The sequence below is a fragment of the Lolium perenne genome, chromosome 6, assembly GCF_019359855.2.
Source record: "Lolium perenne isolate Kyuss_39 chromosome 6, Kyuss_2.0, whole genome shotgun sequence".
Classification (NCBI taxonomy): domain Eukaryota; kingdom Viridiplantae; phylum Streptophyta; class Magnoliopsida; order Poales; family Poaceae; genus Lolium; species Lolium perenne.
This window is the reverse complement of record NC_067249.2, coordinates 177,009,584-177,023,036: the sequence shown is the minus strand read 5'-3', so window position 1 is coordinate 177,023,036 and position 13,453 is coordinate 177,009,584. Positions and strand designations below refer to the sequence as shown.

The 13,453-nt window shown below is 55.0% G+C and overlaps 1 long non-coding RNA gene across 2 annotated transcripts; it reads right to left on the bottom strand.

The window, feature by feature from the left end:
• Nucleotides 1-221: 221 nt before the first annotated feature.
• Nucleotides 222-9,973, bottom strand: LOC127306867 (uncharacterized). Of its 2 annotated transcripts, XR_011747454.1 has the most exons (4): nt 9,805-9,973; nt 9,516-9,727; nt 737-914; nt 222-653 (listed from the first exon to the last, which is right to left on the bottom strand). It is a non-coding gene; the product is annotated as an uncharacterized lncRNA (long non-coding RNA). The 2 variants fall into 2 exon arrangements; XR_011747453.1 differs by lacking the exons at nt 9,516-9,727; nt 9,805-9,973 and having other exon boundaries at nt 737-2,546.
• Nucleotides 9,974-13,453: the final 3,480 nt, after the last annotated feature.

The window sequence follows — 13,453 nt, the reverse complement described above, 5'->3', positions numbered from 1 at the left end:
TTGTTGATGAAAAGGGGATGCATGGCATCCCCAAACTTTGACGTTTGTACCTCTTGAATATGTCTTGGGGTGCATGCATCCCCAAGCTTGAGCTTTTGTCCATTCTTCATCTCATCACATCATTCTTCTTTCCCTACATTTGCTGTACAACATGCATGCAGAGGCACCATTTCAGATGTACATGTGTTACAATTTCAGAAGATATTCGGTGGTACCAGGCCTGTTTTTCATAGAGAATAACATTTATGGAAAAGCAAGTACTTTACATATAACATGAAAGAGCTTACCAATGCTCCTTGTGGATTTTTCGTTTTGTAGGTAAAAACAGTTTACTTCAATACAATTCAATAGCGTAATACACATCACCATTTAGACATGAGCACATTAACAATTCACATACAAAGCAAAATAGGCCTGGATCAAAAGGAGTATGCAGCAGCACCAAGATGGATTGGCACCTATAACAGGAGAATGGAGGATCCACATAAGCATTTACACAAGGAAAAAACATGATATAAAGAACAAGAAAATGATCCTATGAAGATATCTTCCATAGATAGCCCAAAGTCATTGAACATGCATTGAGCTACTTTCCCTTCTTTCCAGTCAACCAAAGAAGATTTGCAACTTGCACATAAAGTGGCCACATCACCCTGCCAAAGAGGAAGAAACTCAAATAAACAATGACAGTAGAGATGGAAATCCGCGGCCTAAACAGACAAGAAACATCATGCACCTCTTCTTAGGATAATTGGCATCCTCATTGTGGAGGCCCATCAGACCAGCCTGCAAAAACACTACGTTTCGGCTAATGTTCTCCAACATCATACATTTTACTGATGAAAAATAGAAATCCAACAAAAATAATTAAGTAGTGGAGCAACGAACCAGCTTGTTCCCGAGCAGTGGAATCGCTTCAGTATAGAAAAAGAAGAATAAACAGAAGCTTAGATTAATTTTGAGCAGAAGAGAAAGTGATGCGCCTTCTTGCCTCTCATAAAATACACATAATCAAAAGAACCAAATAATTCCTTATGGATAAATAAAAAAGAGCCAAATAACCTTCAATAGCCATCTCACATGCATTGACCACACAATATAAGGAAGGGACAGGAGATTTATGGTCCCATAAAAGGGTCAAAGCAATTGTTTAGTCAAGAAAAATTGAAGTGTGTATCATCTCCTAATAATATTCAGGTCACCAAGTCATAGAAATTTAAAAGTTCGAAACATTAAAAAAAGAGGGGCACTTGATGCATCGGCATTTGTTGGTTCCTTGGTTGGCTAACAGAATTGCAGCCTAGAATGTAGTAATGCTCGGAAAAAGAGAGTACGTAAAATTCCAGAAGTGAATATTTATTTTGTTCTTACAGTGGAAAGATGCACAAAATAAGGAAAATTCCCTATTACAAAATCTGCAGTGCATAAAAGAGCAGCTAAATCATGTTATGAACAAGCATAACAATTAGCAAAGGTTTATGGTAGCTGATTGAAAATCTTCATTGCATAAAACCAATGAAAGTGGGGAGGATATAGCTGCCGAGAAATTTCTTTGTAAAAAGTAAGCAACATTAACCATGCCACAAAATATTGTTTCTCTGCATTCTTCATACAAGCATCCTAATAAGTTTACAAATTCAATTAAATGGGTGTGTCATAAAACTCGAATTACAAGGCTAAATAAGTTCTAGATTTGATGTGTTATTGGAAATATGAATGTACATATTACCATGTCAACGAAACGAAAGAAGATGCTCAGTTTTGAAATTCATGGTATACAATTTTAGAAGCTTGAGCAGGGGTGGTCAGAGGTCACAACCCAATGCCTTTGAACTAATAAACAACCTGCACCTATAGTCACAACAATGCCTTTGAACTAATAAATAACCTTCAACTAATAAACAACATGAGTTGTTTTTTAGTTTAGTAAGCACAAAGAAATTAAGCGGGTGCATTTTACACTTCAGCAGGCAGAGAACCTTCAAGGTTTTCCTCGTTCAACAATTAAATACTCTAATTTGAAGCAGTGCAAGAAAAATTCATACGAACATACTACAGCCATATACACTTGTATGGAATATGCCAGGGCGTTGAAGTGTATCTGTATTTTTCGCCAATGCAAAATTTATCATATATACCTACAAGCAGATTCCTAATAACATGCACAGTCTTATTTGTTTCATGTCTCTGGTATAAAGTTTAGCTGGTAACATATAGGGCTCCAGTTTGTTGGATGTCCAACATGTAGGGCTAAGGTGCGCATGGTTAAGCCGATCGATAGCCTGAAATCGAGTATCAATACGAGGCAATGGTATGCGCAAACAAGTGCAGAAACTATTTTTTTTTTAGAACCCGCAGTAGATCTGCGTGTCATTGTATTAAGCATAAGAAGCGGACCAAGATGTCCCATACAAACGGATAGCAGCCACCAAGAAACCGGCCTCTCTAAGGAGGCCAGAAACTAGTGGACATCTCTAAACCGCCTACCTCTACACTCACACCAAACCCGCCATTCCTCGAGGACTAACCCTAAGGTAACATTCACCAGCGACAAGTTTCCATCGAACACCCTAGCGTTGCGCTCGAGCCAAAGCATGCGCAAAGTGAGCATGATCAGCAAATTGGCCTTCTTCCTATCCGCCGGCGGGAACCGATGGGCCGCCTGAAGCCACCACTCGTTGATGCCGTCATCTCCCATAGGAACGATGTCGGGAAGGCCTAGCCGGGTCACCAGGCCAGACCAAACCGCCTGAGAGAACGCACAGTGGAGCGAGAGGTGGTCGAGAGTTTCATTAGCAACGCTACATAGGGGGCATATGGTGTGAGTGGGCAAGCCGCGGCACAACCTCCGATCTGCCGTCCAACAGCGACGCCTCAAAGCCAGCCAAGCATGGAGCTTGTACTGCAACGGCGCAAAGGAGTCCCAAACCAGCGTCACCCCTGGCAGCCCGCACGTACCATGCCAGAGCACACGGTAAGCGGACTTAGAAGAGAACTTTCCGTCACCACTCCACTTCCAAGAGAACCGGTCCTCCCCAACCCCCGGCCACGGCACGTGAGCAACGGCCTCCCACAGGCGAAGGTATTGGACAATCGCCGGCACCGAGAGCTGTCCGGAAATGTCAGCAGCCCACGCATTCCCCTCCAGCCCGTCACGCACCGATCGGCGGCGGCGCACAGGCTCCCGCACAAGGTCGACGAGATCCGGGGCGATGGTTCCCGCTGTGAGACCGCCGATCCAAGCGTCCTCCCAGAAACGAACGGAGGCCCCACTCCCGACCTCTATGGAAACGGAAGCATCGAACAAGGCACGAGCCTCAGCACTGACCCTCACGTCGAGCCCTGACCAAGGCCTGGAGCCGTCCGACCGCTGTAGCCATAACCACCGCGTGCGGAGAGCCACATTCAGCCAGCGGAGGTTGTGAAGACCCAGCCCACCTAGGCTTTTAGGCTGGCATACGGAATGCCACGCCACCATGCAGCACCCTCCCCTAGCATCCTCCTTGCCGGCCCAGAAAAAGCCGCGCCTAAGCTTGTCCACAGCCTTGATGAACCATGGATCAACGTCAAGAGCAAGAAGGTGGTAGACAACCGAGGCCGTCATGACTGCCTGGACATACACCAGTCTTCCCTCCCTCGACATCAGCCTCGCCTTCCAGAACGGAAGCTTAGCCGCCAGCTTGTCCAGAAGAGCCTGCAGCTCCGCTTTCCTTGGCTTGCGGATGGACAACGGCAGCCCCAGATAGGAGCAAGGAAGGGAGCTGAGAGGGCACGGCAGCGAAGGGGCCACGGCTGCAAGCAAATCGTCAGGACACTGAATTGGAGCCGCAGAGCTCTTCGCCGGATTCGCCTTGAGGCCGGAGGCTGCGCCAAAACAGTCCAGCACCGCCCACACCACCTGGAGGTCCTCAGCAGTTGCCTTGGCAAAAACAACCACATCATCCGCGTATAAGGACACTCTGTTCCGCAAGCCCAAAGAAGCAAGGTCGGTGAGCACACCAGCTTGCTCAGCGGTTCGGAGCATGGCCGACAGGACATCCATGGCGATGACAAACAGAAGCGGGGAAATGGGGTCGCCTTGGCGAAGACCCCGGCCATGCCTAAAGGCGGCACCAGCACAACCGTTCACCATGACAGAGGTGCTGGCCGTACGGAGGAGCAAGGCAATCCACCGCAACCACCGAGGACCGAACCCCCGATGCCTTAGGACCTCCAAGAGGAAAGGCCAAGAAATGCTGTCGAACGCCTTAGCCACATCCACTTTGAGCATGAAGGAGGGGATCCTCCTGGAGTGCAACAGCTTGGCCGAACTCTGGACAAGGAGAAAATTGTCCTGTATGCAGCGACCGCGAATGAAGGCCGTCTGGTTCGTGTCCACCAAGTCAGGCATGCGAGGAGCCAGCCTACGAGCTAGAACCTTGGTGAACAGACGAGCGAAGCTGTGGACAAGGCTGATCGGCCTGAAGTCCTGCAGGTCCACCACACCCTCCTTCTTGGGCAGCAAGGTGATAAGGGCCTCATTCAGCCCGTCAAACCCCTGGTCTCTGCCAAACCACACCTCCCGCAGAGCATCCATAACATCGACCTTGATGATTGGCCAACAATGCCGGTAAAACTCCCACGTGAATCCATCCGGCCCCGGCGATTTGTTAGTGGGCATAGCACAGATGGCCGCCCAGACCTCAGCCTCCGTGAACGGCGCCTTTAAAGCTGACAGGTCCAGGGGGTGGAGACCAAGAGCCGGAAAAGACAAGGCAGTGTCCCTCGGCTGCGCCGTCCCGAGCAAACCCACAAAGAAGTCAGTGGCCACCTCGACCTTCGCCGACAGATCCGTCACAAGCTGGTCTCCCGAACGCAACATGGATATATAGTTGTGACTCCGCCTCGCCGAAGCCATGATGCGGAAGAACTTGGAGGACGCATCCCCCTCGGCAATACCGGCCACCCGAGCCCGCTGCCTAACGATGGTGCGTTCCATCGAGGCGAGGCCCAAGACCTTGAGCTTCAGCCCGCGACGGAGCTCGCACTCGCCCACGGAAAGAGGGCGCCCCTCCTGAGCCAAATCAAGGTGCGAGATGACCTCGTTGGCCACCAAGATGAGATCCCGAATGGAGCCAACCTTGCGTTGGCTCCAGCTCTGCAAACCTCGGCTAGCCCTCCGCAACTTAAACTCAAGCCTACGCAGCGGATCCGCAGGCAAGGGCTCATCGGCGTCCACCTCCATCCAAAGGTCCTTCACCACCTCCGCAAAGCCCGGAAGCTTGAGCCAGAAGCGCTCAAAGCGAAAGCGCCGACCAACGAAGGATTGCACCACCGTGGTCAAGAGAATAGGGCAGTGATCCGAGAGCGATGAGGACACGGCCGAGAGCGACGCCTCGGGGTACAACTCATTCCACTCCACGGAAGCGAACCACCGATCAAGCTTGACCAACGTGCGACAAGGCACTAGGCCGCGTCGGCCACCGTCTCCAAGCCATCGGTCGTAGAGTCCACCGCCGAAGGGGCTGTGAGACCAAACGGCGCAGAGATGGCGCGAAGCTGCTCCGGACCAAGCGGCGAGGCGAACAAGGCCGCATATTCTTGCAGCTGCTGTTGCGAAAGACGCTCATCAGCGGCGCTCAGACCAAGCTTCTTCATGAGGATCACCTGCGCTCTCTTGATCGCGGGGGAGGAGACACCGTGGGGCCGCAAGGCGGCGGCTACGGCGAGCCGAAGCGGACGGCACCTAGAACAGCCTGCGGCGGACGACCTTGGGGTCCGGCAAACATAGCAAAGGATCCTCCAGCCGTTGCCTGAACATCTTCAGCAGCGCGGAGAGAGTGGCAGCATCAGCGGAGGCATCGGGCACACTGGCGCCCGCCGACGTGGCCTGGGAGATCCCAGCCACACCATGGCCATCGAGCGGCTGATCCGCGTCTGCATGCACATGCGGGAGGTGAGCCACATCCTCCACATGCACAGAGTTCACGGGCGAGCAGCGCGGGTCTGGGCAGAGTGCAGCGACAGGGCCAGCAGCAGGAGGCAGCGGGCTCGACAGTGCATGCACATGCGGATGCATGCCTCGTGACCAGGACACAGGCGAATCAGCGCACGGCAAACCGGAATCCGCGGAAGCCCCATGAACAGGAGTCCGTTGCCCCGACAGGAACGCCTCTGCCACCTCCAGCGCAGCAACGTCACCACGCAGACGCGGAGAGCCACGAGCTGTCGCGCTGCAGGGCGAAGCCAGGCGCGAGCGTTGACAAACGCAGCCCGCCTCCAAACCGCTAGCATCCACGGACGAGCGGGCTTGGGCGGAAGCCGCCAAGCCAGCGACAGGAGAGCCTTGGCCCGCGTGCGGCGACCAACACCCATGCTCCGCGGGAGACGCGCCCGCCCGCAGACCCGTGGCCGCACCCATGCTGTGCAAGGCAGCAGGGCTAGCGTCAGCCCTAGGCGTGGAGAAGCTCGCCGCCGGGCTACGCCCCGCAAGCCAGCGGTCCGGCTCGGCTACCGGCGGTGGCGCGACATCACCGAGGGTCGCGGAGGCCCCAAGCGCAGCGCCCACGCCAGCATCGCCGGCAGCAGCATTCTGACGCGCCCGCCGCCTACGATTGGCACGGCGCCGCCTGCGGCGCGCCACCGGACCAGCTGGTGGCACCGCATCCTCCGGAGCACGGTCCCTAGGCTCCGAACCAGAGCCACCCGACGGAGCGCCACCATGGCCAGACTCACTGGCAGAAGGGACCTCGCCGACTAGCCAACGAACGACCCAAAAACGAATCTTGTACCACAGGACCTTGGACGACGACGAGCGAGGCCTGGAGGAAGAGACTTGCAGCGGCCTGCCAGATCCCGGCTCCGGGACCGCAAGCCATCGCACGGCCGAAATCGCGGCGACGTCGTGCGTCCAAACGGAGGCGCGGAAGCAAGCCATGTCACGCCGGCTGGCCGTCTCAGGGTCCACCTCGTCGATCATGCCGCAGCCATCGAGCAAAGCAGTGACGGTCCGCTCCTCCCAAGCGTGGCCGGGTATGCCGTACACCTCAACGTCCGCCAAGAACGGCGCCTCCCTGAGCACCGCACTGGCCTGCCTTGACCATGGATCAAAGTGCAGCGAGAACTGCGGGCAGCCGAGGATGTAGTCCCTGACCTCCATGGAGTCGCAGAGGAGGAGGAAATCCACCGCCTCAAACGCGCGGGTGGAGAAGGCGCTCTGCGGCAGGTGAAGCTGAGCACGGATCTCAGCCGCCGCCACCTCCGCAGTGACCTCAACCCGAGGACCCACCACCGTGACCATCACGGCACGGCCCAGGTCCGCCTCCAGCTGCACCATGCCTTGGGACGGCCGGAGATAGCACAGGTCTAGCCGCTCGGGCGCCGGGCTCGCCTGGGCCAGAGGTGCCACCGAAGGAGACTCCGGCGCGAATGGAGCGGAAAAGCCCACCGCAGACGAAGAAGAACCACCCTCGGACACGCCCTGGCCGCTGCCGGAAGAGACGACGTCGCGCCACGTCCGCACAGCCTCAGAAGGATGCGCAACACCAGCAGGAGGAAGCTGGGCCGCAAGGACACGCGGCGGCGCCGCCGGGAGCCGCGGCACAGCCTCAAGAGGACGCGGAGGCTCATCCCGCGCGCGAGACACAACCCGCGGCTGGGCGGCCTGCGCGCGGAGAGGCACCACATCCGCAGCCCGACGAAGAGGCGGCGCCGGTCTGGGAGGGGAGATCTCCGGCGAGCTCCGCGGCCGCTTGCAGTCTCGAGACGTGTGCTCCGTACCACCACACCGGACGCACACCGTGTCGTTGGTGCACATCGCCGAGACGTGGCCGGGCCGACCGCAGTTGTAGCAGCAGCCGTGGAGCGCCGCCGGAATCCTGCTGGCGTTACCACCGGGCGGCCGAGCCGCAGGGAGAGGCCGCCGCGCCTCGCGGGCACGCTCCTCACCACAGCGAGCATTCCTAGCCCGCCTGGACTCACTAACCTGCCACTGCTGGCCGCCGTGGCATGGCGCGGCGTCGCCCCGCTCACGACGAGGACGGCTTGGCCCGGCGCCCGCGTCCCACCCCCTCGACCCCAGCTGAAGGCCCGCCGGCGCGACGACCAGCGAGCGCAGGGGAGGCGGCGGAGCGCGAGACGACACAGAACCCGCGCTAAGGTCAGAGTCGGACAGAGCGACGCGGCTACCCATGGCGGAGGAAGGGCAGAAGCCGCCGCCGCCACGCAGCGGACGAGGGCGCGCGGAAGGGCGCCCGGCGCTCCTCACTCACGCTCTCTCGCTCACGCTCTCTCGACATTCATTTCTCGGTCTAATGCTACAGTATTCACAGCGTTTTCTGATTTTGGGATGAGGTGCAGGGCTTAGTGCAGAAACTATTATTGTGCTAAGAAAAAAAAATGCTCTAGAACACATACACTTGGTTTGCGATCTAGACTTTTACACAGAATGCTTCTGATAAGCCGTCTATTGCATTAGAGAAAATAAATGCATCACGCAAATTTCAGATTTCATGAATAGCTCACAAAAACTGCATAAAAGTTAATTATTGGTCTTACAGTGCACCCGAATGTTTAATTGGTAGAGGAGAGACAACAGAATTGTTTATCTTGAGAACCAACCTGAGGTTGGGTGGTTAGGAGGGTGGTTGTACCCCCAGCCCACCAGAGTTCAAACCCCAGGTTTGACATCTGTGTGTCTCATAAAAGCGGAATATTCTTTCAGTGGGAGGCGACGTTCCCGTCGACAGCGAGGCGCCTGTGGTGACTTCGTCAATTTCAAGATCCAATCCGCCGGCTCGGTCTTCCGAAGGTGCTCATAGGGGTAGGGTGTGCGTGTGTGCGTTCATAGGGGTGAGTGTATGCGCGTGTATGTGAGCGCCTGCGTTTGTACTGTGTTTCTCAAAAAAAAAAAAAGAATTGTTTATCTTGCTTATCAGTGTTTGCATATTTGAAAGAAATAAAGAAAGAGCATGGTGAGTCTTTTAGTATTCCTTTCTAATACGTATACAACAATAGAAAAGATAAACAACCATGTTGCCGTTCCTGCCGACTAAAATTGCAGACCAGGGCCTGGATCGACACCAATATCAGATCAAGATGCATCCATAGGACAAAAAAAAAGCAACAGAGGTGTACGGCTAGACACCAACAAACTGCGATCTGTCCACAATCTCCCCAGGAGACAGCTTATATCAGGGATAAAAGGCAGCTAGCATAGAGAAAAATCGTAAAAAAAGTACCCTAAAACGATAATAATGTAAATAAGACCGAAGATAGACGCACCAAGCAACACGACCTGAAACTCGTTCGCGCCAGTGTGCAGCGCTCCAGGAACAAGACGAGTCAGAAGATAACGCGTCCATGAAAAAATAAGTGCGCAGCAAACGAACCCAAACACAATCTAAGCGTCTACAACAAGATCATCTCCTCACTACATTTCAACAAACACATGAACTGTAACAACCACCATCGAATCAGATCATGCGGACAACCAGGCCAATCAACCGTAAAAGGATATAGAGGAAGAGCTGACATACCTCAGCAGAAAGAGGCAGGGCGTTGAAGCTAGACGTGGTGGACGGACAAATAAACGGACGGAACCTATCTAAAGGCAGGGAAACCGGGGAGGATGAGCCATCAGGAGTATTTACCAGAGGCGCCAATCAAAGAAAGGTAAGATGCATACATCACGGATGACGGGCGAATGAAGCAGGGACCAACGATCTAGATCTGTTCGATGAACAGCTGCCTATAAAGGATACACAGAATCGGGACACAAGAAAAGGAGATGAACAAGATCAAATCCCCAAAAGGAAACCAGCACACCTCAACCCAATCCTTCCATGGCGCACGAACATCGGCGGGCAGGAGGTCAGAGGTGCGGCGACACGGCTGCAACACCTCAGCAGCTCTGGTCGAGGAAGGGCAGCCTCGAGGAAGACGAAAACAGAAGGAGGACAAGTGGGTGGGTCTGGTCAGAAGAGCTGCAGAGGAAGGCTTAGGGCGACTTCTTTTGGGCTTATAGCCCTGCTTCTCGGTACCAAACCATTGAAGCCCAAAAGAAATGTTTAGCTTATGCCCAGCTTATTTCGACCGAGAAGCGAGCACGCTGTGCAATTGGAGAAACTGCCCGACACCAGTTTCCCGAGCTTCTCCGCGAGCCAATCGAACCGGTACATCAACTAGCCCCTCAAGTTAATGCAATTTACGGCAGATGCCACTCCGAAGCTGTTGTCCGTCACCGAAAATAGAAAAAGGAAAAAAAAAAGCAAAAGCAAAACTGGCCCACGTCCGCCTGCTCATAGCCGCCTACCCCGCCCCCGCGTCCGCCGCTCGCCGCCGGCCCCGCTCTCAGTTCCTCACGGCTGGCTCTCCTCACGCTGCACGGAATGTCGCCGCAGCTCGCGGCTCCGCCGCTCGTAGCCGCCTACCCCGCCGTCGCGGCCGCCGCTGCGCCGCCGTCCCCGCCCTCAACTCCTCACGGCCGGCTCTCCTCACGTCGCCCCGCCCGTCGCCGCTCGCATCCGGCCTCGCTGCTGCCGCTCGCCCAGCTTGACTACTCACGGCCGGCTGTCCTCACGCACCATGGACTGCCTCTAATTTCAGAATCATCTCAGTTTGTTCATGCTTTCGTGTAGATGTTCATGGCTGTGAGAGTGCTAATTTTGATTTGGTCATATATGTTGAATTGCTGCTAATTTTAATTATTATTTGGTTTTCCATAATTTTTTGATGCCTTTATAGCTCATTTTCGCTAAAAACTAGCACACGTATGTATTAGTATCATTTATCTAGAACAAAATTTTAATTTAGGGGCATTACAGATATTTCACAACTCAACCCATCCAATAAGCCAAATTTTTAGAAGCCCAAAAGAATAGAAGATACCTGCTTCTAGCAACTTCTTCCCACCACAGTTTCTCCCCACCGTTTTCTATAAGCCGATTTATGCATAAGCAGGAGCCCAAAAGAAGTCGCCCTTATTAGGCTTTGCAGATGCGCAGCAAAACAGCTGTCAACTGGATCTTCTTTCCAAGCCAAAACGGCACAGACAGGCGGGCCTAGAAACTAATCGAGCCTACATGCAGAAGCAAAGAGAAGGCAACACTTGCGTTTGCACATCAAACAAGAAAAGGACACTGCCCAGGCTTCTCCACTTGCAGCGCGCAGCGCGCCCGACGCCAAACACACATACGAGAAATAAGACATACTCTTTTGGGCATAAGACATACTCTTTTGGGCATAAGACATACTCTTTTGGGCGTATGTCTTACCAAACACACATACAGTGAAAATGATGAGCGGGCCATGTCCTTGATCGGGCCCATGTGCAGTGTATAGGGCTATAAGTCGCACGTCACTGCCCAGCTGCAAGCAACGACGGGACCAATAAACAATGGATTTCTTCGGAAGCAATTTGTGATGGATTTCTGCGGAAGAAAATATCTAGCAAAGAAGTGAAGGAAATCAACTAAACGAGCTATTGTGGGACGCTGTGAGATAGGGCAAGTAGTCTCGCACTTATTTATTAACTAGGAAGTTTCCGCGCGGCGGCACGCCGCGCCCGTGGGAACGAAGTGGGCCATCTATGATTTGCTAATTTTTTAGTTCCTTAGAATTCTGGTGATACATCATTGGGTAAGTTGCAGTTGGCCTTTTTGGTATATTAGTATCCAGTGTGGCAAGTTGTTTGTTTTGGTAGTGGAGAGTTCTACCTCCTTTGTAAATTGTATGCAAATTCCAACAGTGTTACTCGCCAGATGAGGTTGATAAACTGAAGAAAGAAGTTGAGACGTTGGTATGATTATAGAGACTGTCGGGGGGAAGACCCCGGGTAGGGCAATGGACGCGGAGCAGCCGGCTGGCCACTGGCCGGCTCGCGGCAAAGGCCGGCTGAGGTGCAGCCGGCTGGTCCGGAAGCCGGCTGGCTCTAGGTCCTAGTCGGCCTGGCTACGGCCACCAATGCTGTAGCTGGGCCGGCTTCTACAAGCCATATCCGACTGGGGGTTTGTACCTCAGACCGACTCGAGGCTGGCGAGTCTTGCACTGCAAGGAACCGGGTTGGTGATCCGGGTTCCTAAAGTCCACGCTGACTTCATCTTCCGTAAAGCGCGGGGCACTGTGGAGCAATAGTGCCACGCGCCGGACAGGCCATCATGGCTTACGACGATCCGTACTGGCTACAGTGGCTGACGGCGACAGGGACACCTCCTCTCCATACCGCTGACCTTGGCAGCCGGATGGGACAGGCCACGACGCCTCAACGGCTCCTGACGTCACCGCCTCGGGAAGGAGCGGAAGCCGGAGCCGGCGAAGCCGGCCAGTAAACTATAGGGTCTTATATGTAAAGTGCCGGCGCCTATATAAGCCGCACTACCCCCTCTCGTGCAGGGGATCGATCATTCTTACTTCGTTCCACCCTTAGCGCTGTCCTGTGAGAGAGACTTCAGTCTTCCTTAGCCTCCCAGGAGCAGCCGGACACAGCTCTAGGAGCACCATTGTATTGCGTGATCATCATATACACTCATAGCAGGAGTAGAGGTTTTACCTCCATCGGAGGGCCTCGAACCTGGGTACGTCGCCGTGTCGCTCGTGCCCATACCCGCATCCGGATACCGCCGTGAGATCCCTTAGGAACCACTTCGATTAGCCACCCTATGGCATATGCCGTGACGATACCACGACATTTGGTGCCCACCGTGGGGCCTTCAGCATCCTCGGCCGGTGTCTTCATCCGGACGGGCCTCACCATCACCACCGGCGAGCGAGTCGCTTGTGCTTGATCCGGAGATTCGGCTCCCTCGATCGCGTCGCCGACAACGCGGGCTGCTTCGCCGACCGGCCCTTCCCAGCCGGCGGCAGCGTCATCTCCTTCGGCGGCCACGACGTCTACGTCGCCACCGTCGCACCGCCGCGCTACCCGCGGCAGGTGCTGCGCTGCGCAAGCCCTCCTCCGCGAGCCGGCAGCAGCGCTACTGCCAGCCCCGCCGTCGTGCAAGTCATGATGGCTGGCGACGAGCTCCCCACCAAGAACCCGCGCACCCGCGGCCCCAACCTGGAGCGCAACATCGACCCCAACGCCTCCGGCTCGGGCGCAAGGCCGCCACCGCCACCGTCCCGGCTGGACGAGGTCCGGACAAAACTGAGCACCCCGCTCACGCCTGGTGCCGACCCCACCGCCATCGAGGCGGATTTGGAGGCGCACCGCCAGCTCCCCCTCAAGCAAACAGAAGAGCGGCTGCTGCTGGCGCGGATGGAGATCACCCAGCGCGAGTACAACCGCGCCCACGGCCTCACTCCAGGCGGCGACGAGCCAAGCCGAGCCGGCCACATCCGCCGCAGAGGCCGCGACCTCGGCGCCGAGATCGCCCGCGACGGCGCTCCTTCGCCGGCTCCGTCCACGGAGCTACCCGTCTACAACACCCCCGACAAGAACATGCGCGCGGCACAAGCCGCCGCAGAAGAGCTGAACTGC